This window comes from Crinia signifera, chromosome 2, assembly GCF_055691185.1.
Source record: "Crinia signifera chromosome 2, ASM5569118v1, whole genome shotgun sequence".
NCBI classification, from domain to species: Eukaryota; Metazoa; Chordata; class Amphibia; order Anura; family Myobatrachidae; genus Crinia; species Crinia signifera.
The window spans coordinates 278,377,117-278,402,246 of NC_139218.1; the positions used below are offsets into that span (position 1 = coordinate 278,377,117).

The window sequence follows — 25,130 nt, forward strand, 5'->3', positions numbered from 1 at the left end:
CGCGCAACAATTCCTGCAGCGCTTTACAGAGAATATCCAAACTTCAGGCCCTGCCCCAGTGGAGCTCACAATCTATATTCCCTACCACATGTACACGCACACATATTCATTCTAGGGTAATTTTGTTGGAGCCAATTAACCTACTAGCATATTTTTGGATTGTGGAAACCGTAGGAAACTGGAGCTTTTTTGGGACTTTGCCGTGTCCCGCCGGGGCTGGCAGTGTCCCATGTGGGGGCAATTGGGAGTCCTCCCTGCATGCTGCTGCTCTACACAGCACAGTTTTGCCGGTGCCTCCACGTCTTGTGTACTGTACTATAGTATAAGTTTAATTTGTTCTCAAAATGGAGAAAACCATGTGCACTGCTGGTTGAGCAGATGTAACATGTGCAGAGAGAATTAGTTTTGTTTCAGTTATTTTGTTTCTATGTATGGTAAATACTGGCTGCTTTATTTTTGCAATTCAGATTTCAGTTTCAATACACCCCACCCAAATCTAACTCTCTCTCTCTCTCTGCACATGTTACATCTGCCCCATCTGCAATGCACATGGTTTTGTTAATTTTTAGAACAATTTTTCTGTGTGATCAGGTAGGTCTGAATTAGGCCCTAGATACCTGTGCAGAGACAGGCAAAATGTTAGATATACAGGGGTTTATCTGGTTCACTCGCAAAGGCAAATTCCTTCTCAAATTAACGAAACCATGTGCACTGCAGGTGGGGTAGATGCAAAATTGCCTACCCTCCTGCATTCTGCAGGAGACTCCCTGAAATAGCAGCAATCTCCCTCTCTCCCTCATTAGTCTATAAATCTAGTCTCATTTCACATAGCCCACATTACACTGTTACATTTTGGGGGGAAAAGGAATGAGAGATAGATACATTTCCATTGAATCATCAGCACCATTTCCTAGAAATTTAGCAAGTATAGTATCTCTTACTGACTGCTTTGGGGCACCTCTACATTTGGATATAAGTCATTTTAAAAGATTCCTCTCAGATGTAGCAGTACATACCCACGCTTCTAGGTGCCACGTTCACAATTTCTTTTCACAATCTCTTCATATATGGAACCAGACACGCCCTTTGGGCGGAGCATGACACGCCCTACTCAATGGGGCACTTTGCAAAATTGTATTACAACTATAATCTCGCTGAAACTAGTTTTCAAAAGTAGGCAAATATGGGAAAATGTAACTTGTGCAGAGAGAATTAGATTTGGGTGGGGTGAGATCTATATTGCAGTGTAAAAAATAAAGTTTTTTCAGTATTTTCCCTGCACAGAAACAAAATAACTCACCCAAATCGAATTCTCTCTGCACATGTTACATCTGCCCCCCCCCCCCCCCTGCAGTGCACATGGTATTGTCCATTTGAGATGGAACTTGCCTTTTCGAGTGAATTAGAATAAGGGCCACAGTCAGCAAGTTATACACAATTTTTAAGAATAGTTTAGTCCAATTCAAAATCCGGCAGGGGGATAAAATGATTGTCAGAATCACAAATCGTGGTTAGTCCGGGCGGGAGACCAGCATAACCAAAACAAAACAAATACACATATGGGCAGCAGGCAAGGGAATGTGATAAAAAAACAGAGGTCAGAGCAGGCAGCAGACAAGAGTAGTCAATAAGCAAGCAGATGTCAGCTAATACAGAGCTCAGTACAGCGGCGTAACTATAGCACCGCAGCCCCCACCACCGCGGGGGGGGGCGCTGTGAATGTGGGGGCGCCGGGGGCTGCGGTGCTGTAGTTAAACCCCCCCTCAATCCACCGCAGACTTACCTATCGCGCTGGTCCCGGTGGCTCTGTTCTTCTGCTGAGGACCACCACAAAATGGCCGCCCCCATATAGCACACAGTTATCTGAAACTGTCTGCTGTATGGGGCGGCCATTTTCTGGTGGTCCTCAGCAGAAGAACGGAGCCCCCGGGACCAGCGCGATAGGTAAGGCTGTGGGGGATTGAGGGGGGGTTTGCATGGGCGGCGGGGTAGGGGTGCTTGGCGTGGCGGCGACGGGGGGGGCGCCCAAAACGTACCTACGCCACTGGCTCAATACCTTCAGTATGTGATGTAATAGGACTTGTGTACTAACCTAATGCGCTTTGGGGCCGATTCAGACCCAGTTTTATGGGTCTGAATTTGGCCCCATGTTCGATGGTCGGGGGTCTGCGCATGCCCGTATATGCGCATGTGCAGACCCTCTGTATCACACTCGCTGAGATGTATGCACTGGCAGGGAAGGGAGTGGGGTGTGCAGGGGGCGTAATCAGGGGAACACCCAGCATTTTATGGGCGTTCCCCTTGGAATGGGAGTGTGGCATTGCCTGCTCCGGGCTCGTTTTTGGTGATCAGCGGCGGAAATAAAAGTCAGTTTAGACTGACCTTTATTTCTGAAGGGGAGAAAAATCATTAGATGGTCGGCGACCATCAAATGATTTTTCTCCCGTTTGATCGTATGAAAGAGGATGTGTTCTCATATACTTCCCCTCGCATGGAGGGGATGCGGGCAGCACGGGTGGTGGGAATTTGGCAGGGTGGAAGACGGCGCTGACCTGTTCGCTAGGCTGTGTTGGATACGCAACCTAGTGAACAGGTCTGAATCAGGCCCTTTGTAAAATAACACTGATGTGAATAGAAGTATAGAGTAAATATCCAAATGGCTGAGTACCGTAAAGTTAGATAAAGATGAAGTCAGCAAAATAGTCAAATGCCAAAACTAGAGATGGTAATTAGCATAAGGAGACTCCAGGTTGGGGCTGCAACACAGTTCAAAATTCAAATAGGGAAGACACAGCAACTACCAGCAACTGCCATTTCAAAACTGATTCACTGGCAGTTGGTGTTGCTTGCCATAGTAATCTGTCAACGATAACAGCTACTTCAAACCAAATGTATGCACTGATTCAAGACTTTGGTGCATCTTCCAAGTTTGAGATAAATTACTAGACATGATATCGGGGGAAATTTACTAAAGGAAATTTGTAAAAAATAGGTGTATTTGTATCCAGAAATACACGTGTGTTTGACATTTACTATCCCGAAAATACAGCAATTCATATTCATATTGATGTGCTATCAATACGAATACAAATTGCTGTATTTTCGGGATTGTAAATGTCAAAAATAAGTGTATTTCTGGATACAAATACACCTATTTTTTACAAATTTCCTTTAGTAAATTTCCCCTGCCATAAATAGATGCAGATTAGGATGTCCCCTATATCTCAGAGACAGTTTGACAAAACTCTGACAAAACTCTGACTAATGACTATACCAACATTGAGCAACAGATTTACTGTTACTTTGAACAATAGTTTTAAAACTGCAGTAAAAATAAATGTTAGGAAAGTATGGTTTTCAATTTATTCCTCCTGCAGGATTAAAGGTGTTAATCAAAGACAATGGGGGTATGCAATCCCCCGCCGCTATTTTCGATAGGGGAAATAGCGGTGGTTGCCTATTCAATGCTGTCTTTCCTGACAGCATTAAAGAGGCATCTCGGCAAAACAGACCTGACTTTGAAAGCAGTAGGGCCCGTTTTGCCAAGAATGGCCGTGGATTATTGAGATCACAGTCGTATCTCCACGATCCACAGTCGTTTCTATAGACATGCCCCCTTTTCGGCATTCTACATTCAGGACATTGACATCCCGACAGTCATGACCAGGGATTGAATACTCCCCAATGTCTATAAAGCGGTCTTTAATATACCTTTGAATACCTTAAGGAACACAGTAAATATAAGAGTTTATGAAGCTACAGACAATCTACTATCCAACTTATGGTCTTCGACGGTTGTTATGTTACAGCTTGGTAGACTTGCTTTGCAAAAGAGCACTGTGGGGATTGGTGGATTGATACACAGAGGCATTGATGTCAAAGTATCTTAAATTAATGTACTGTATTATAATTTTTCACACTATCATAATGAAACTATCATTAAGATTGGAGTTTGCTCTTATAATATAAATTGAGGGTACTTGTTTCCTAGCATGGCGCCCGTTGTGGGTCATCGCATACCTTAAGTTAAGGTATGCAATGGACGCGACAACGCAATTTTAGGGCTGTTTTTAGCTTTTTCCCCGACAATTAAAAAATTGCGTCCATCGCATGCCTTAACTTAAGGTATGCGATGCGACCGACGCAATTTAAAATTGAATGCATTGTATTCAATGTTAAATTCCTATGTAAAATCGGATCCATTGTATTCCATTATAAAGGCATACAATGCGACCGATGCGATGGACCCAATTTTACATGGAACAATGTTAAATGGCCCAATGGACCCGATTTTTGATTGTATACCCACCCTGATTTGTATGTAAAATGCCCCCATCGTTAACGCCACCCCACGATGAACGCCAACCCAAAGCGTGGCGAGCGCAGCGAGCCCTCGAGGGGCGGCGGTACGCGTCCTCCGACCTTTTCATACCCCCACTATCCACGTCGGCGTGTAGTTGATTATATATAGTGTGGCAAGCGCAGTGAGCCACCGAGCCCGAAGCATGGAGAGCGCAGTGAGCCCCGCAAGGGGACGCGTAATACCTGTGAAGTTATGCGTGTCCCCTCGCGGGGCTCGCTGCGCTCGCCACGCTTCAGGCTCGGTGGCTCGCTGCGCTCGCCACACTATATACTGCAATGAGAAAACAGCTGCCCAGACAGATAAGCATATCTCACTAAATTGCGAGAGAATTGCGATTAGATCATTAATCGCTACCAACTCGCAAATCCATACGCAATTCCCAAACCATCTAAGAGCTTTTGCTATTTGTATAATTGGAGGTAGGTCTTAGGATTTCACTAATCTGCGTCTGAGACAGACTGGAAGTGGTCATTCTGACATCATAGACCCACCTCAAAAATGCCCGGGTATGCCGCATGTTTTCAGACACACACAGAAAACCCCGGCTTCTCTAACACTCTCAACAATGGCTTCCTGTCAATCAAACTCCGGCAACATTGTATTTACGATCCATTCACTTTTTTAGTTGCTAATTCCCCTCACATGCTCAATGCATATCGGAAGCATGCGCAGTTTTTCGATAAAAGCTTGATTTGCGAAAAAATCTCTGATGAGCGATAAATGCTGAATAAGGCCATAAGTACTGTAGAGCAAGGGGACCGTGTGTGTATGTGTGTGTGTAAAAACCAGAGCAGCAATGGGGTGGTCTTAGACAGAATGATTATGGGGATTATTCAATTCATTCGGACCGATGTTGCGCGTTTCTGCGCATGTGCAGACGTAGGATGACTAGGGTGACTTTCGGTTTGCCTGGTGCACGCACCCATGGCGGGGGGACGGAGAGGGTCGGGGTGCGGAGAAGGGTGGGGGGTGCCGGGCTGCTCCACTATCATATGGGAATGCCCAGCATTCCATGGGCATTCCCATGAGAACGCTAGGCGTTCTCATGGTAATGAGATGGTGACGCGGGAGCGGGGGGCTGGCATCTGCCATAACCGGTTGTCAGCTGCACGCCCATATCCGTGCCAGCATGCACGCATATGTAAGCGACTTAAAAGTCACTTTTATATGTGTGTACCTTCCACGTATTTTGATGGTCACCGACCATCGAAAGATGTGGGCGGTTACCCGAGGCATACGAATGGATGTTTATGCTAAACATCCATTCGCAGCCTGTGTGGGTGAACCCGCACTGCGAGATTGGGGTGGGTGGGCGTTCATTCGCTTGGAGGGGTTTGGTGAATTTGCAATACTGTGAATTCGCAGCCTTGCCAATCAACCAGAATAACCCCCTATGTTCCTTGGTAAGTATGGGGTGGTCAATTGCGTATACATTACTTCTGCAGAGCTCTGTATGTTTGAGAAGTTAAAGATTAATTGAAATGAGATAAAGGGGGGGGGGGGGAGAGGGTGCATGTTTAGGGTGGTTGCCTGCTGTGCAGAGCTGCATATGGCCGTTCCCATTCCCAAAAAAATATATTAGAGTTGCAATAGATCTGTCTATAGAAACAATGGGGAATTTCATATATGTTTCATTTAATTTATACATGTGCATCTCTTCAGGTGTTTCAATGGATAAATGAGCAGGTACCATGATGTACACTAGATAGACCTTCTAATACCCCTTTCCACTAGCAAAAATAACCCAGGATATTGCGCGCATCAACCCAGATTTTTTGCTAGTGGAAGACGTCCCCTAGAAAAATCCTGGGTTTAGTGTCCCGGCAGTCTAAGTCGGGTAATTACCTGAGTTGGACCCAGGATGCTCCCGGATCCAGGGGTAGTGGAAATGGGTAACCCCAATGGATGCGACCCGGGTCCCGTTCACAGCAATGTAAAAGTCGCCAATGGAAGCGCCGCTCCGCCCCCGCCTCCCAGTTATGATACCTGCCTATGCCAGGGATGGATGCTAGTGGGAAAGGGTTTGCAAGCTGGGTCACACATGGGTACAAAATCCTGGGTGCGACACGGTTTGTATTGTGGAAAAGGGGTATAAGCATGCCAGAGCAAAACTAGAATTTTTGAATGCCCATCCAGTCTTTTTATAAATTACCGCCAATGTATTTCTGGGTTGTACAGTACCTGAAATTTTAGTTTTGATGTTAGCGCTTTTATCCATTCAAGGAGGAATCTTTAAAGTAAAGCCAAAAGTATTATTTACAAAACTGCAATTTTTGCACATGAATGTCACTGGGAAACCATACATTATCAGAATATAGCACAGCTGCTGCATCGTATTATGTCCTAGCACAGATGTTGCTTCCTGCAATTATGAATATTGTTTCCACCATGCCCACATGTAACCAGGGAAATGTTTCCAATTTATAGGGTAATAACTCAGGGAAGATCAATCTTCTTCTACTTTGTTTTATACTTGGCTCATGGGACAGCAGAATGTTTTACAAAGGACATCGGGTGTGACTCAGCAGCTCTCCAGCAAATCTCACAGTGGTTGCCAGTTCACGTCATACATGTCTCTGCTTTGAAGAGCATATCATCATCTCCTTGCAGGAAGAAACATGCTCATGTTCTTCCCACTGAATATGGGAACATGTGGAATGGTACTAAACTGCCAGATGTTTATGATGATCTATACCTTTTATGTTGATTTCCTGAACCAGGGAAGTTGGTATGTGGGGAAACTCCACATATTGTTTTCATCCAGAAAACATAAAACAATGACATTTGTTAGGCAGAAAAGCCCCAAGTAGAGTTATAACAGTAACAAGCTGTGTTATCCTGGAGAGCCATCCCTGCTCCCCAAAAATAATGCAAGTGAGTAGGATAAAGTACCATGGTTACCAAGTAGGATAAATTACCATGGTTACCAAGTAGGATAAATTACAATGGTTACCAAATAAGTGGAAAAATTGTAATATAAGTAATTAAGTGAATCCTCCACACTGATAAAAAGATGATTTGTGGTGGCAGGATTCTGTTACCATCATCTAATGTTTGGACTGTCACTTTTCCAGAAACTGTGACTAGCAATGCAAGCAACACTATAACTAGTTTTATTACTTTTTATAATTGTATATGTTAATACATGTGCATCTCTTCAGGTGTTTCAGTGGATAAATGAGCAGGTACCGTGATGTACACTAGATAGACCTTCTAATACCCCTTTTCTACTACCAAAAGTAATCCAGGATTTTGCGTGCATCGATCCAGATTTTTTGCTAGTGGAAATGCATCCCCAAGAAAAATCCCGGGTTGAGTGTCCCGGTTATTTTGTCAAGTACCTGGATGCCTACATGGACAGAAGAGGACGTGATCCACATGAAGGAGCTGTAAGTATAATTTCCTTCAACAGGTACCCATATGGATTATCTTCAGAACCAGTGGACGGACGGACGGATAGATACATGTCACGGTAGGTAAGTATCAGCATGTATGTGATGTATGTAATAAAGTTATACTTTACTGGTGTGTGTTTATTTAACTAGGTGTTGTGGAACTACATGTTCTAGCGGCCCTTTAATGCCCCGCATCCTGGAACTTGCGATTCTCCAAATCCCTGCATGCGGTGCAGGCTTGCTGGGACTTTTTTATACCCAATGCCTATCAGCCCGGTGCCCACCGCACAGGGGCACCGGGGACAGCCCAAGGCTTCTGGGCTGACCGGTCAGGGTGTATAATTCTTCGGAAGCAGGACCATATACAATAAGTGTCCCCTGACTGTGGCATTACCCTGCTGGCTGGTTGCGCCTGGTATTGGTTCTCAAAATACGGGGGACCTCTACTCATTTTGTCCCTCGTATTTTAGGAACCAGGACCGTCCCTTGGATCAGGGGAACCCGTACTCAGTTTGCCGTACTTTGAGCCTGGAGCTGGTTATAGCCGTGGGGGGGACCCCACGCCATTTTTTCATTATTATTATTAATGTATTTTTTATTTTATTTCACACTGAAGCCTTAAAAAAACCTCATTTTTGAGGTGTATTTGGCAGAAGCCTGCACGGATCAGTCAGATCCGCCCAGGCTTCTGCCAAATACACTTCGAAAATCAGGAGTTTTTTAAGGCATATTTTTGTGGCAATTAGCGGCTGTATATTACATACGGTTGCTTAGTAAATAAGAATTTCACCATTCGAGTGAATGGTGATTCCTATTCATATTCTGTTGATGGTGTATACATTTGTATTCATAAATATGAATATGCCATGAATATGAATAGGTGTATTTTGGCATAGTTAATGCCGAAAATACGTATAGGCAGTCGTATTTGCATAGGACTGCCTACAAATACACCTATTTCAATTGTATTCGGCTTAGTAAATTTCACCCATAAAGTGAAGAGAGATAAAGTACCAACCATCCAGCTTTTTGAAACACAGCCTGTAACATTGTTAGTAGTTGCTGATACTTTATCTGTCTCCACTTTACAACTTAGTAAATAGACCCCCTATGTACAAGAAAGAGTAGTGCTAGACAAGAGAGGCTTGACAGTTATGCAATTTTACATTGTATAATTAACATCAATTAGATGACCCAATGATGATACATCAAAATATGTTTGAGCAGACCACAAGTCATCCAAGTAATGAAAGGCTAATAAACCCTAGTGTCAGTATTTTAGGAATTTCTGTGTGGGCTGTCTGACATTTGTGAATATCATACTGTGCAGATGTTATTTTATGAATGGAGGTCACCGTGTTTATTTGAAGAATGTTATGAGATACAAAAGGTTTATATCAAGATTTGTTGTTTGATAAGTTAGGTCTTTAATAAAGTGAGCAAGAAAGTAAGCATATGCTAGAAAATGATAGAATTCAAGGACAAATTCTACAATATTTATTGTTCACAAGATTTTTCATTGTATATAATGGATTTGTACATTAAGTTTGCTCACAATAAGTTATTGTAAAGATTGGGTTAATGAGAATTTATTGAATGCAACGCTATTTTCCGTGGGCATGTACTCCAATCACACCCAGTGCTTGATTCAGACTCAGACACAGATCTCTGAAAATCGCAGATTGCTGTTTAAGTAGCTATTTGGGACAGCAACAAATCAATTGGGGCAGCAATTGGTCAGCGTCTGGGTGGAACACAGGATATTGTGGGAATTACATTTTTTTACACAAAAATGCAGATCTGGCTCAAAATTTTTCATTTTCACAAGGAATGAAGGAGACAAAGCACCTCAAAATCTGTGCCCCAATTTCTCCCGAGTATGGCAATGCCTCACATGTGACCAAAAAATACCAGTTGGGTGCATGGCAGGACTCAGAAGGGAAGGAGTGATATTTGGATTTTGCAGCACAGATTCTGGTTGAATGACCCCTGAAGCACCCATACAGTGGAACCCCCCCACAAGTGACCCCATTTTGCAAACTACACCCTTCAGGGAATTCATCAAGGGGTATAGTGTACATTTCAAACCCCCAGGGGTTTCACCAATTTTGATACAACTGAGCTGTGAAAATGAAAAATTAAATTTTTTCATTTTCACAGCCCAGTTGTATCAAAATTGGTGAAACCCCTGGGGGTTTGAAATGTACACTATACCCCTAAATGAATTCCCTGAAGGGTGTAGTTTGCAAAATGGGGTCACTTGTGGGGGAGGTTCCTAACTTTTAGCATCTTATGGTGCCTAGAAACCTACATGGTGCCTAAAAAATAATCTCATAAAAAGGAGGCTCCAAAATCAAGTAGATGCTCCTTCTATTATGAAGCCTGTGGTTTGGTCACCGTGCACACTAGGGCCACATATAGGATATTTATGAAAACAAAAGAATTGGGGGAATCAATTTTTAGTCACATTTCTCTAGTAAAATCTACTGTGTTCCTTAGAAAAATGTATTAAAATTGAAAATCTGCAAAAAAAATGAAATTTTGAAATTTCACCTACACTTTGTTTTAATTCCTGTGAAACACCTAAAGGGTTAACAAACTTCCAAAATGCTGTTTTGAATACTGTGAGGGGTGCAGTTTTTGAAATGGCATCATTTATGGGGGTGTCTCACATACAAGTCCCTCAAAGTCACATCAGAACTGAACTGGTCCCTAAAAAAATCAGAGTTTGAAATTTTCTTGAACATTTGAGAATTTGCTATTCATATTTTAAGCCTCCTAGTGTCCAAAAAAATGAAAATGAGGTTGAAATAATGATGGCAACATAAAGTATACATATGGTCTATGTTAGTTATTTACTATTTTGAGTGGTAAGATTATTTGTCTCACAAATGTAACATTTTGCAAATCGCAAAATTTTCCAATTTTTTACGACATTTTGGATTTAAAAAAAAAAAAAAAAAAACAGACTGTATCGACCCAAATTTACCACTAACTTGAAGTACAATGTGTCACGAGAAAACAATCTCAAAATCACTGGGATAAGTAAAAGCAAAAAAAAGTTATCCCCACTTAAGTGATACATGTCAGATTTGAAAAAAAGGGCTCTGTCAGGAAGGCAAAAACAGGCTGCGGCGGGAAGGGGTTAAAGTCGGAACTGTTTTGTGGAAATCCACCTTCAATGCTGACGGAAATGGCAGCATTTAAAAGGCGGCCGGCGCTATTTGCACTGTCAGAAATAGCGCCTGACATTGAATACCCCCTCATCTAATTCTTTATCACCTCCCATCGTGACAATTTGTAATTTAGCATCGGAACTATTTACCATTACTGATATTTCAGGAAGGGCTAATATTGCACATTGAGGGCCATTGAAGATCCTCTGGATACATCTAAACAAAAAATCGAACATGTAGCTCATAGGGTATGACATGTATGAAACGCCTTTTATAGATAACATGAGCCAGTAGATGCAAATACGTTAGTTTGATTTTAAAAATGTGTTTGTATTTGGATTTACTTTGCACAGTTTAAATTAAAAGCTTGTAGAACATTTTCATATCTCTAGCATTAAGTTTCCTGGAAACTTATTTCAATCTTTTAAAAATGTTCCAGGGCAGAGTTTAATTGATTGAAAAAATGATTCAAGACTCCATAGTGTTTCATGTTGCTAAATACAGCTGTAAAAATATCTATTTTAGATTCTTCTGATCTTTGAAACTGAAAAAATATAGATACAGTTAGGATTGAGTCAAATGGAAACATATGTAATAAAACCCTTACAATATAAATGAACATGAAACACAAGTCCTAAAACAGACAGCTTATCTGCAAACTGCACATGCACTGTTAAAAGCAATGGCATACTACACATGGGACCTTATTTTGGTCCACATGCAATGCTGCGAAATCTGCATCTTTTAGGGGCTGATTCTGAGTCACACACACACTGCTTTAGTTATGTGACACACCTGGGACACTCTCATAACACTCCCATAAGACAATGCATCTCTGTGTGTCTAAATAGTCACCTCCCAGTTACCACCCAGTTGTGCACTACGGTTGAATCGGACGGATGCGTATTTCGGACGGGCACCAAGTGTACGGATCGCTCACACCAAATGTGGTAAGACACCGAGCGAACGGACCGCGAGTGGATGTTTCATGCGAACACCTCCCCCATCAGTGGGAACCTCCCCCATGGTCAGGCAGCACCGAGTGCTCCAGATGAAAGCAGGGATATGGGCGGGCAGCTGACATCCGGCTATGTCAGATGTCCGCCCCCCACACCTGCATCACTGCCGGATTACCATAGGAACGCCCAGCGTTTTCATGGGAACGCCCATGAAACGCAGGGCGTACACATATAATGAGCCCAAACATCCCTTCACGCCACTCTCCACCCCCTGCTCAGATGGTTCCGACCGATCGTTTTCTGCACGGAACTCACGCCGTGTTCGGACGTGCGAGGCGTTCGCACATGCGCAGAAACGCCTCTGCACATGCGCAAACATCGGCCGTCCGACCGCACACACAGCTGTCCGACTCAATCAGAATAAGGGCCACTGTGTCCAGCAGTGTGCACATACTGTGGGGCAAATGCACTGTGCAAACTTTTCGCTACTTAGACACATTTGTGGTTTAAATACTTGCATGAATAATGGCATTATGTCCGATTCAGGATAAGACTCTTAGAATCAACCCTAGTTTGGCACAAATCAATACCCCCAAAACATAATTATGCCAAACTAAAGTACCTCAATACAAATTCATGTCACACTACAGTGCACCCAATACAAAGTTATGCCATGCTACAGTGCCCCCAAGCGATCATTATGCCACACTTCAGTGCCTCAATTCAAATTTATGTTACCCTACAGTGTCCCTATACATCATTATGCCCTGCTACAGTGCCCCTATTACATCATTATGCCAGACTTCAGTACCTCAATACAAATTTATGTTACCCTACAGGGCCCCCTATACATCATTATGCAGTGCCCAAAATACATCATTATACATTCTAGAGTGCCCCCAATACATCATTATGCCACACATGCCACTTCTCACTATGCCACAGTGCCTCACTGCAAATTTGTCACCCTACAGTGCCCCTTATACATCATTATGCCACGCTATAGTGCCCCAATACATAAGTATGCCACACTAATGTTTCATCATTATATCACTGCATAATTATGCCGGTGTCCTGAAGCAAACATAAGACAACAGAGCACAGAGAAGACGTTGCATGCCGTTTACAAAAACATATAAACTGATGGCTGCCAATAGAAGCGGCTGTGATGTGATGCTGTGAAAGAGGATGCTGACCCTTTGTGTCTCCCCATTACATTTACTGCAAAAATATACTTTGTGGCATTCTTTAAATAAGTTCTAATAACAATAATACACTGTGATGACAATCATCTCTACATTATACAGTTTAAAACAAAGCATATGAGATATAACATTTCCCTGATGGTGCTGTGGTTGATCCAGTGCTGTATCTGCAGACCTGCTTTGTTTGTTAGAATTTACCACCCACTTCTTCTAAACGTAACTTGCTGCTTTCATCCCATTTCATCCACACGCTAATGGATTGTTTGCGTGAAACATTCTTCTCATTGCTCAGTACATCTTCTCACAAGCTGTTACTCATTTATGGATTTTACACGGGCCTTAAATCTCCAATCTCTAATTCCCTGGTTAGTACAGTATGTGTAAGGCAGCATATCATCTGATTGTACAGAAAGCCATCTTAACCAACTATATAGAGAACAAAGGGGTACTGTAGATGTATCATGGGAAGTGGGTTATGTGTGCTGATATCGCTTCTCCCCCAAGTACAAGTGATTACTGGCAAATGCTGTCTACAACAGGGGTTCCCAAACTTTTTTGAATCACGGCACCATAGAGCAAATATTTTCAAGGCACCCTTTATATATTAAATATTAAATTGAGTGCATTGTGTGTATATGTCACAGTTATCTGTTGAGGGACAGGATTTGCTTCTGTTTGTCCACATATATTATGATTGGCAGCCACAAGCACTGGTTTTGCCTGGTACGTTGACCATAAATAACATGAATTGATCTTGGTCCACCAACCCAAAGCACCCCTGCAAGTGTCCTGAGGCACCCAAGGGTGCCTAGGCACACAGTTTGGGAACCACTGGTCTACAAGATAGTGCTCCGATGTGCCAGGCAGTGTAGGAGTATGGCACTGACCGTCAGGGTAGCCATAACAAAATTGTGGGGCTCGGGACTGACAAAATAGAAAATAGGAAGGCACATGTTATGCAGGGACAAAGAGTGAAGTGACAGCAGGGACAGAGAAAGTGTCGATGAAATCGCCAGCCCCTGCAAAGATGTAGCCTGCTACATCTGTATATATATGAACAAAACTCCATCCCATCTACCTTGAATGAACTAAATCATGTAAAAGGACCCCCCTCCTACTGTATACCAGTCATTTATTTAAAAAAAAAAAAACAATACTCCCATCATATAATAAAAAAATCTTACAGGGAGTTGCCTTTAACGATGCCCACTGTGTTGCCACTGTTCCTTCACGCTGCCACCACTTGCCGCTGAGCCCTCCCGCCGTACAGCCTTCCCAGCCCACACTGATCCCAGACTGGGCTGTACATGCATTGCTTCTCACTGTAGAGGCCCCAGCTCCTCGCCTGTCTCACATTGGCAGCGGTGGGGGCTTCCTGTGGGGGCTCCCAGCTTCCTGGACCCTGCTGCCCACTGCACTGTCTGTATCAATGTCCCAGGCGACAGTGGGCAGCAGGCACTGCTTTACTAATAAAAGTCAGAGCTACTGCACTCCGGCCACACGGCTCTGTATGTGCAGGCGGGCTGTCAATTAACCGCAGCCCGCCGCTGTTGAATGAGGGGGGATGGCGGCCGCCAACCAGAAGATCCTCTGTCGCGGCAAAGGTGGCTGTGTAGTCAAGTTAAGGGGGGTGCTGGTGGATGTGCAGGGATAGAGCTGTCTGGGCCCTACCCATTGTCAGAGCTGACAGCTGTCCCCATATCATCCCCCTAATGGAGACCATGCTGACCGTTCTGGGAAATGCAGCTATCAATTTTGGGGGAAAAAAGGCACCTGGCTGTCGGCTCCACTTTTTTTTCTTCAAAGGTTACGGGTTCTGCTGGGAAAAGATCACCGGTGCATACGCATTCGCAGAGACATCCGCAAGCATGAATCCTACACACCACCCACTTGCAGCATGTAATGAGCTGTGGTGAGCTCTTAAACTGAAACAGTATGTTTGTTAGGTTGTTTGTTATGTATTAAGGGCTTGGTGAGAGATAATGTAAAAGAGAAAGGGCGGGATGTATTAATATACATCGCCGCCCTTCGCGTAACAGCTGCCGCGAAGCTGCCGCATATGTACTAACATGCGGCAGCATCGGGTTGCGGTGACGGAGACCCCCGCGTTACCTGTGATGTGGTCTGCGGGGGTCTCCGTCACCTCCCGGCGGCTGCCAGCGTCCCCCTGCATCTCCGCCTCCCCCCTGAAGTCGGATGTCCTCCCGGCTGTGACACCTAGGGGAGGAGGAGATCAAAGGAGGACGGGAGGGGGGGGCACGCGGGCGGCGAAAGAAGCCCATAGGCTTCTATAGGGTATCCAGAGGGTGGTGATACCCTACAATGCGTTGACGGGGCGGCGGGGTTTTAATACATAGGGAAATGCGGTAAAACGGGTGTTTTACCTCATTTTCCCGTTAGTACATCCCGCCCAGAGAGAGAGAAATATCAACCAATCAGTTCATAACAAATCATTTTTTAAACACAGCCTGTAAAGTGACAGGAACTGATTATTTGGCAGTTTATCTCTCTCCAAGCTTTGATCTATATCCCTATATATATATACACGGTGCATCGGGAAAATATTAACAGTGCTTCATTTTTTTTGCATTTTTTTATGATATAGCCTTATTCCAAAATGGAATAATCCCCCCCCCCCTTTCTACACACAATACCCCGTAATAACAAATGTGAAAACGTTTTTAAATGATTAAAAATAGAAATCACATGTACATAAGTACACACAGCCAAAATTGAGCTCAGGTGCATCCTGTTTCCCCTGATCATCTTTGAGATGTTCTTACAGCTTAATTGGAGTCAACCTGTGGTAATTTCAGTTGATTGGACATGATTTGGAAAGGTACACACCATCCTATATAAGGTCCCACACTTGCATGTCAGAACACAAACCAAGCATGGAATTGTCTATAGACCTCCAAGACAGGATTGTCTTGAGCCACAAATCTGTGGAAGGGTACAGAAAAATATCTGCTGCTTTGAAGGTCCTAATGAGCACAGTCCCCTCCATGGAAGAAGTTTAGAACCACCAGGGCTCTTCCTAGAGCTGACCGGCCATCTAAAATGAGCAATCTGGTAAGAAGGGCCCTTGTTAGTGAGGTGACCAAGAACCCAATGGTCATTCTGTCAGAGATACAGCATTCCCTTGTGGAGAGAGAAGAACCTTCCACAAGAAAACCATCTCTGCAGCAATCCACCATTCAGGCCTGTATGGTAGAGTGACCAGACGGAAGTTACATTATTAATAAAGCACAAATCCACCTGAAGGACTCTCAGACCATGAAAAACAAAATTATTTGGTATGATGAGATAAAGATTGAACTCTTTGGGGTGAATGCCAGGCATCATGTTTGGAGGAAACCAGGCACCTCTCATCACCAGGACAATACCATCCCTAAAGTGAAGCATGGTGGTGGCAGCATCATGCTGTGGGGATGCTTTTCAGCAGCAAGAACTGGTAGACTAGTCAGGACAGAGGGAAGGATGACTGCAGCAATGTACAGAGAAATCCTGGAGGAAAACCTGCTTCAGAGCCCTCTTGACCTCAGACTTGGGTGAGGGTTCATCTTTCAGCAGGACAACAACCCTAAGCACACAGCTAAGATATCAAAGGAGTGGCTTCAGGACAACTCTGTGAATGAGTGGCCCAGCCAGAGCACAGACTAAAATCTGATTGAACATCTCTGGAGAGATCTGATAATGGCTGTGCACTGCCGCTTCCCATCTAACCAGTTGGAGCTTGAGAGGTGCTGCAAAGAGGAATGGGCAAAACTGATGAAAGAACGGTGTTCCAATCATATAAAAAAAAGACTTGAGGCTGTAATTGCTGCCAAAAATGCATCAACAAAATATTGAGTAAAGGCTGTGAATACTTATGTACATATGATTTCTTAGGTTTTTATTTTTAATACATTTGCAAAATGATATAATTATTATGTGTGTAGAATTTTGAGGGGAAAAAAAATAACTTATTCCATTTTGGAATAAGGCTGTAACATAACAAAAAGTGGAAAAAGTGAAGCACTGTGAATACTTTCCAGATGCATTGTTTATAAGTCTTTTACATATGCGGAAGCATTGGGACAGGGCCCCTTCAAAATGTTGCTGTGGGGCTAACAAAGTTCTGGCTACGCTCCTGGGTGTAGCTACTGTGCTAATGCGTCCATCTCTGATTCAGGCCATTAATTCATTATTTACAGGACATCAATTATTATTATTTTGTTTATAAAGGTTAATAGCCGTGTCTCAAATGAATGACATTTCCGATTTAATTTTCCTGGAGGGATTTATATTCACATCCGCAGTGACTGAGTCATCTGAGTATTTCTTATTTTGAGAATCTCACTATCATTCTGTATGTTGGCGATCTTCAAACATTTCATTAGGGAACACTTCTGGTAGAAAAGAATGTTCTCACAAATATCAAACCCAGGACAGATGTAGTGTAGCCCTTGGAGAGTCCAATGCCTGCTGACAAAAAACATCTGTGCTTCGTGAATGCTTACAAACCCTCCCACACACTACTACACAGCAATTGTCTTGCCAGAACCTCAGCGTGAAATTAGCTGTTTTCAAAACAGGTGTGGGGCTATCTGTGGAACGCTGGAGGACTGCTGCAAAACCCACATATGACTTTGCTGTGTAATTTAAATATTGCAGTTCCCTTCTGAGTTTAAAAATCTGCATGCAAATGGTTTGTAAATATATGTAAGATGATGACTGAAGGGGTGAATCTGATTAGCTCAGTAAACTGCAAAGCTCACAGCTTACCCAGCACCTGTGACACCGCCCTGCCGCCCCACCGAATCCCCGCATTAACATGTGAGGGGATGTGTAATGAAAATAAAAGTCAGTGGGAACCCACTGCTGGGCGTTCCCATGGGCTATCCCAGCTGCTGTCCACCCCCGGCCTGCCCCTATGTATGTGAATGGCTCGACGATTATGGAAGTCGCCAAAGCCATTCTCAAAGGAGGCCTGCATATGCGCATAACACACCATGTGCATGCCCAAATTCAGAATGGCCCCCTATTTGCACATTCTGAAGGAAATGGGAGGGCAGCTGACATCCGTTGATGTCAGCTGCCCACCCCCGTCGGCCACCTCATTAGCATAATAATGCCCAGCGCAGTAACAAAACACCGGCAGTTGCGAATGGACCTGAATAAGGTCCAAGATAAGATAGTAAAATATGTTGCTCAGAAGAGCCCTTCCGAGCATTATCTTTTACTATCTCGTTTACTGTATATAGGGCTTTATTAAATGCTCTTACCTTATTACTTTATGTAATGTCTTCTGCAGTGAATCATTTAGTTGAACCCTTTTACATGATGTACAGGCAGTGGCTGAACTTGTGGGTGTGATCCCGTTCCGCCACCCCAACCCAAATTCACAATATTCAACATGGTAGTGGGTGACAGGGAGGAGCAGACGGTGACAGGGAGAGTAAGAAGGAGGAAGAGTGTGACAGGAAAAACAGTGGGTGACAGGAAGAGGGTAACAGAGGCAGCAGTGGGCCCTTTAGTCCTCAGGGGCCCCGGTGCACTGCACCTGTTGCACCAATGGTAGTTCACGTCTCTGTATACAGTAGCTATAATGAATGAAATGGTTGTCACCTGGCCAGAGCAAACATTAATTTATGACAATATTGTAGAGGTCCTAAAAGTTTTATACAGTTATAAATACAGTAGGTGTAATCGGTGTCAGCCCCGGCCTCTGCTGCCGCACAGAGGGCCTAATTCAAACTTGATCGCAAAGCACATTTTATTCTCAAATGGACAAAAGCATGTTGCAGAGAGCGTTAAGGTGCATACATACTAAGGGAGGTATTCAATCTCCAGCCACTATTCCCTACGGGGGAAATAGCTTCAGGGTTCTTCAGTGCTATCTTCCCTGACAGCATTGAACAGGGATCGTGCCCGAATTTAGAAAAGCAGCCGGGCACGTTCTACCGAGAACAACCAGGAATTGTCGAGCTTGATGATTTCCGGGCCCTATCTCGGGCCACGCTCCCTTTTAGGCAACCAGCAGGCGGGATTCAATGTCATCGACATTGAGCAGGCCATGAACAGGACCGAGTCACGGCTGTCGGGCTTGCTGGTAGTTGTGATGCTGGATTGAATACCCCCCTAAGTGTTTTTGCCCAGTGTGTATGCTGAGCAATGATGTGAAAATTGATGGCCGATAAATTGCTTAGTGCATACATACTGCATGATTTTAGCAGGAGACTGTGGAAAGTGTTTTGTAAAACAGGCTGACTGCCAGCAGTGGCCGCGATTATGTGGGAGCGCTCATCATCCCCCATCATACACTAGTCGAATTTGAGTAGCTCAAAGCTACTCAATACATCTGCCCCAGTGTCTTAAGTCTATTTAACAAGCAGCAAAAAGTTTAGCATTTTGCTGTTAAATTACTTGGATAATAAATAAGGCAGCCTGCAAGCACGAAAAGGATAAATGCTTGCCACTACTGAAAATAAACCATTACTACACTAGACTAGATGGGCCAGTTGGTCTTTATCAGCTGTCAGCACTCTACGTTCCTATGTATTGCAATTTCTGACTTTCACAAGCTCCTAATCTTTTCTAGAGTGGTTTATTTTTGTTGACAATTAGTAGTAGAGATTCTGGCTGAATACCTTCTTCACATACATTTCAGTATAGTAGTGCTTCAGTGATTAGCCAGGTTCTTATCAATGCAGATTGTGCTGTCAGTCTGTACAAATGGTGTACATGAACATGTGGGAGGTTCAATTAAGTTCAAATTTGCCTTATATGACATATAATGCATTTAGCAGTTTTACAGTACATAGTATACTCAGGGGTGGATTAATAAATAGACAGCGTCTAGATAGATAGACAGTCAATAGGTTGACACCAAAAGGTTGACAAGTAATAAGTCGACAGGGTCAAAAGGTCGAAACATGTAAAAGTTCAATGCAAAAAAAGTCGACATGGTCAAAAGGTGACATGAAAATGGTAGGCACATGAAAAGGTTGACATGAACCTCCAATTAGTGAAATACATGCCATGCATCGGGCCTGGGCCCATTGCAACATCCCATGTGAAATAGAACTCCCATCTAACTCCCGGTCCGTTTTGTACTTTTAAAGTACACATCGTATCGGATCGCATGCCTTGTGCATGCACTGCGATCCGATACGATGTGTAGCTAGTACAAAAAGTATGTGCAGCACATACTTTTTGTACCATACTATGTGATGCTCGAGAGCGCGCATCGCATAGTAAAAAACGGAGCCGGCGAAAATGGAGCATCTATGGGCTCCTTAAGTATATTTCCTCCATAGAGTTAGAAGGTCCATGCTTGCAAGCTTACAAAAAGGCATTGATACGCAAGGTTAGGTGTTCTTTATTACATAAACGTCCACAAGATTGCAAATATTCTTAATGGGCTGTATGACATGGTCCTCTACAGAGGCGAAACTACCTTTGGGGAAGCAGGTGCATTGAGGTGTCATGAGGACTAAGGGGCCCACTGCTGCTCACTCAAACCAGCAATGAGTTATCCCTTGGCCCTCCTGCAGACCATTTTGAGCAATGTTGGATGAATGTAATGTCCCAGTGCAGAGAGCAGAGTGGGCCCCACTGCCTGATGGACCTGGCCTTTACCTTAGAGAGACAGCGATGACCTTGTGTTCCAGACTTATAGCAGAGTCCTGACATCTATGAGCGCTGATGATCACAGCCTCTGATTAACAGACAGCTGTACATTTTGTCTGATTCACTTATGTCTGGGAATTAAAGGCAGTTCTCAACCGGTGTATGTCTGACCAAATGCCAAACTGAAGAAAGCCAAGGGCCTGTCAAAGACAAGGCAGGGGCCACTGTGTTCCTGCCTCAACCACCACACCCCCATTATCTGCAACGTGCAGGACATTATTCTTGTAGCCGTCACCCTCTGTCTTCCCCTGTCACTCTGTCCCTGTCACCCACTCTTTCTCCCTTTCTCTTCACCCCCTGCTTTACACTGTCTCCCTCTTCCTCTCTCTGTCACCCACTGCCGTGTTTCATATTGTGAGGTTGGATTGGGGTGGAAGAGTTGGGATCAATTCTATTTTTGCACCTGGGCCCACAATCCACAAGCTTCACCACTGGTCAGCTAGCAATATTAGGGTCAGGAGGATGCAGAAGTGAAGAAAGAGAGAATACTGTAAGTGAGGATATGTTTGGACTCTGCAGTGGATAGGAAAGTTTATCAAGGTTATGTTGATAAGCTTTCCTTAAGGTGTGAGTTTTCAGGGAACGCTTTGAAGACTAGGGGCGGGATGTATCAACATACATCTCCGCCCTTCGCACAGCAGCCGCCGCGATGCTACCGCATATGTACTAACATATGCGGCCAGCATCGGGCTGCGGTAACGGAGACCCCCGCGATACCTGTGATGTGGGCAGCGGGGGTCTCCGTCACCTCCCAGCGGCTGCAAGCGTCCCCCTGTGTCTCCTCCTCCCCCCTGCAGCCGGATGTCCTGCCGGCTGTGACACCAGGGGGAGGAGATGATCACAGGAGGACGGGAGGGGGTGGGCGCGCGGACAGCGGGCGGCGAAAGAAGCCCATAGGCTTCTATAGGGTATCGCCACCCAGAGGGTGGCGATACCCTCCCTTGCGAAAACGGGGCGGACGGGTATTGATACATAGGAAAATGCGGTAAAACAGGGGTTTTACCGCATTTTCCCGTTAGTACATCCCGCCCTAGAGGAGACTCTTAGGTGTAAATTTACTAAAATGGGAGTTCTATTGAAGATGGGATGTTGCCCATAACAACCAATCCGATTTAACCTATTATCTTCTAGAAGGTGCTAAATAAATAAGAAGCAGAATGTGATTGGTTGCTATGGGCAACATCACATCTTCAATAGAATTCCCACCTTAGTAAAATTACCCTCATTGTTCCTGGGAGGGCATTCCACAGATTTGGCGCAGCCTGAAGAAAGTCCTGCCATTGTGAATGATAGTGAATAATGAGTAAATATCTAGTAAATGCTGTTTCAGATTAATGGTTGTAACTTGATTTACTCAGTTAATTTACTAAACTTGTTTTATTTTTATGTATTTCAATAAGATCTATATTGATTTATGTTATTTGATTTATTGTAATTAGCATTGCATATTTTTGTTAGTGCAGAATTTCTCCATTGTTATGGGAACAGAAACTAGGCCAGTCATGATTACATTTGTGGGCTCCTGGGAAAAACGTGCTGTTTGGAGATTTGGAAAAAGAATAAACCCTGTTTAGAATTACAGTTTCCTCCTTTGAATGGCATAGCCTAGCAATTGTGTCATTTCCTTCAGTTCCTAGTTAAACATTGTTAGTACAAAAAAACACTGAACATTCTCAGATCTGTTGGATGCCTTTTGCTGTGAGAACATGACAGGGCAAATATTTCACATATGCAGTTTTGTTTCAATAATAAAAATAGATATCAGATATAATAAACCCATGCAACAAGAATGGGGAAGCACTACTTAAAAGTGCTGAATTTTATCCCAGGAAGGCAGGCACAAGACAACACCAGGCAGCCTAACCCATTTGGTTAGGGAAGCTGGCAGTCCGGATTCCGCCGTTGGGAATGAAAGTGATGTCAGTGTTCCGGCATCGCTCTTCGGGATTCCAGTGCCGGTATTTTGACTGATGACACCTCACCCGGTGGGATGTTAACCACATCCCCCTATCTAATAGTTTTTCCCTTTGGGTCCATGGACAGATATGAGGATAAATTGGCAACCAAAATCTTCAATGCTACAAGATGTTTCTTAGCCTCCAACTGGTAAAAACCCACTCCTCCCTCTCTTTCCGCTGTTGTTGCTAGAACATGACGCTGTGCTGCGATGGAGAAAATTACAGCTTACTTCAACTCCAACTCAATTCCTTCGGGTTTGGTGCCCTTGTTATACTTATACTAGACCATTTTCCAACCACCAATGGTCATATGCCCCCACTTCCCATACGTATTTCCCTGAATTAAATAGGTAGAATTATTCTGCAATTCCTGCCTGGTTTTGCATCTTGCAACTGTTAATGTTTGTATGTAATGTTTTCTTATTTATTGTCGCTAATGTACATTATTGAAACTTTAAATAAACTGTAAAATAAAAATGCTGAACTAACATTTAAAAAAATCCAGCAATCTACTAAGAGTCAGTAATATATATGCAGAACTTGTTGTCTAATACTGGTAGTTCAACTGACATGAGAAGTATGGGGATATTCATCTGAAAATAAAGTATGCATTTACAGTATTTCATATTCTTCTCTGGTGGAATAAAAACAGTGTGACTAGTCCATAACAGCTAACCTTCCCCATTTACAAATCAGACCCCTTAGATCACAACTTGGCCCTTTATCTCATTGGATGTCAACAGTTTGTCCAAGGGTCATTAAAGATTGGAATTTCTTAGGCCATTTAAAGATCTGAGGGCAGAGGCAGCTTCATAGCAACAGAGAGAAATCTTGTGAAGTACAGTAGGTAGAGGGGTATGAGTCATTAGGTTGACACTGTATAGGTCTATAGTCATTAGGTCGACCACTATTGGTCGACAGTCATTAGGTTGACACATGAAAGAGGTCGAAGTGCATTAGGTTGACATGGTCAAAAGGTCGACATGGTAAAAAGTCATCATGAATTTTTCACCCCAGAAATGTGTTGACATAGACCGTATACGTGCACCGTGTCCCCTCACCATACTTAGGGCACTGTGCCTTCCGGCGCTCTGCACACTATTTTATTCTCCGTCTATGCCCACTGGGATGGTAATGTATGAACAAGTCAGTTTATTAAAAATATCATGGAAAACTCATGTCGACTTTTTTCTTGCCAACCTTTTGCTTGTGTCAACATTTTGACCATGAAGACCTAATGCATGTAAACCATTTTCATGTGTCAACCTAATAACTGTCGACCAATAGTGGTCGACCTAGACACTGTCGACCTAATGACCATACACCATATAGGGTCGTCCTTACCAAGGGTAAATCTAAATAGGAGTGCTGCAGAATATTTTTGGGGGGTGTTACAAAGCACGTTGTTGATGCTTTGAAAGCGAGTAACTTAGATTCTGCAGGAAATTGGGATCCACTCAATGCGGGGAGTGATTACACAGCAAAGGACCAGTACTCTCATTCTGGTCAAGAGAGGGAAGCTGGCGAGTTACATTTGATTTGTGACTGAAATGAATTGCAATACAGACAAACAATGCTTATTTGTATCAGAACCCAGGGATAGATTTATTAAGCTCAGTGAAGTGATAAAGTGTTTGTTTTTTTATCACCGGCCAATCAGCTCCTACCTGTCATTCTTCGAACCAAGCCTGTAACTTCACAGGTAGGAGGTGATTGGCCGGTGATAAAAAACAGCCACATAATCACTTCACAGAGCTTAATAAATCTGCCCCATAATGTTCAGTGAGCAAATCAAAACAGAAGTGAAATAAGTTTGAATATAAAAATGCCTTAATAGGGCCATCATGCATGTGAAAGGACCAGTACATAACATAATGTCCTTGTTCCAGCCATAAAATACAGAGAGCATTCTCATGATCACCAATCACCATGCAATACAGATAGCATTTTTTTGTACATACTGTACTCACTGAGGACTTTATTTTGACTGTCATATAATACAGAGAACATGCTAGAGACTGACCAGACAGACAATACAGAAAACATTTTCCTGACTGCAGTTCAATACAGAGAACAAAAATCATATAATACAGAATGCATTGTTGTAATTGTTGTATCATCCCTTCTTGGTTATCCTCTCCACCATCGTTGTAACAATTAGCCAGCTCAAGACAGGGGGCAGGCAGTCCAAAGGCGGAGGAGGAACAGAGAAGAACTCCTGAAGAACAAGTCCTGGGAGGCGGCCGCCATACAAAAGAGCTGAAAAGGCCCCATCAAGCGTGTCCCCTGGCTATTGCATTACACCCCCTGCTAGTAGCACCTGGTGCTGGTACTCAAAATACGGGGGACCCCATATTTTGGGAACAAGGGTCGGCTACAAAGCCTGGTGCTGGTTCCTAA

The 25,130-nt window shown here is 43.6% G+C and overlaps 1 protein-coding gene across 1 annotated transcript in view; it reads left to right on the plus strand.

Moving 5' to 3' along the window:
• Nucleotides 1-25,130, plus strand: part of COL4A2 (collagen type IV alpha 2 chain) — a 189,559-nt gene that overhangs the window by 71,443 nt on the left and 92,986 nt on the right. The gene's annotated exons all lie outside the window — the stretch shown is intronic.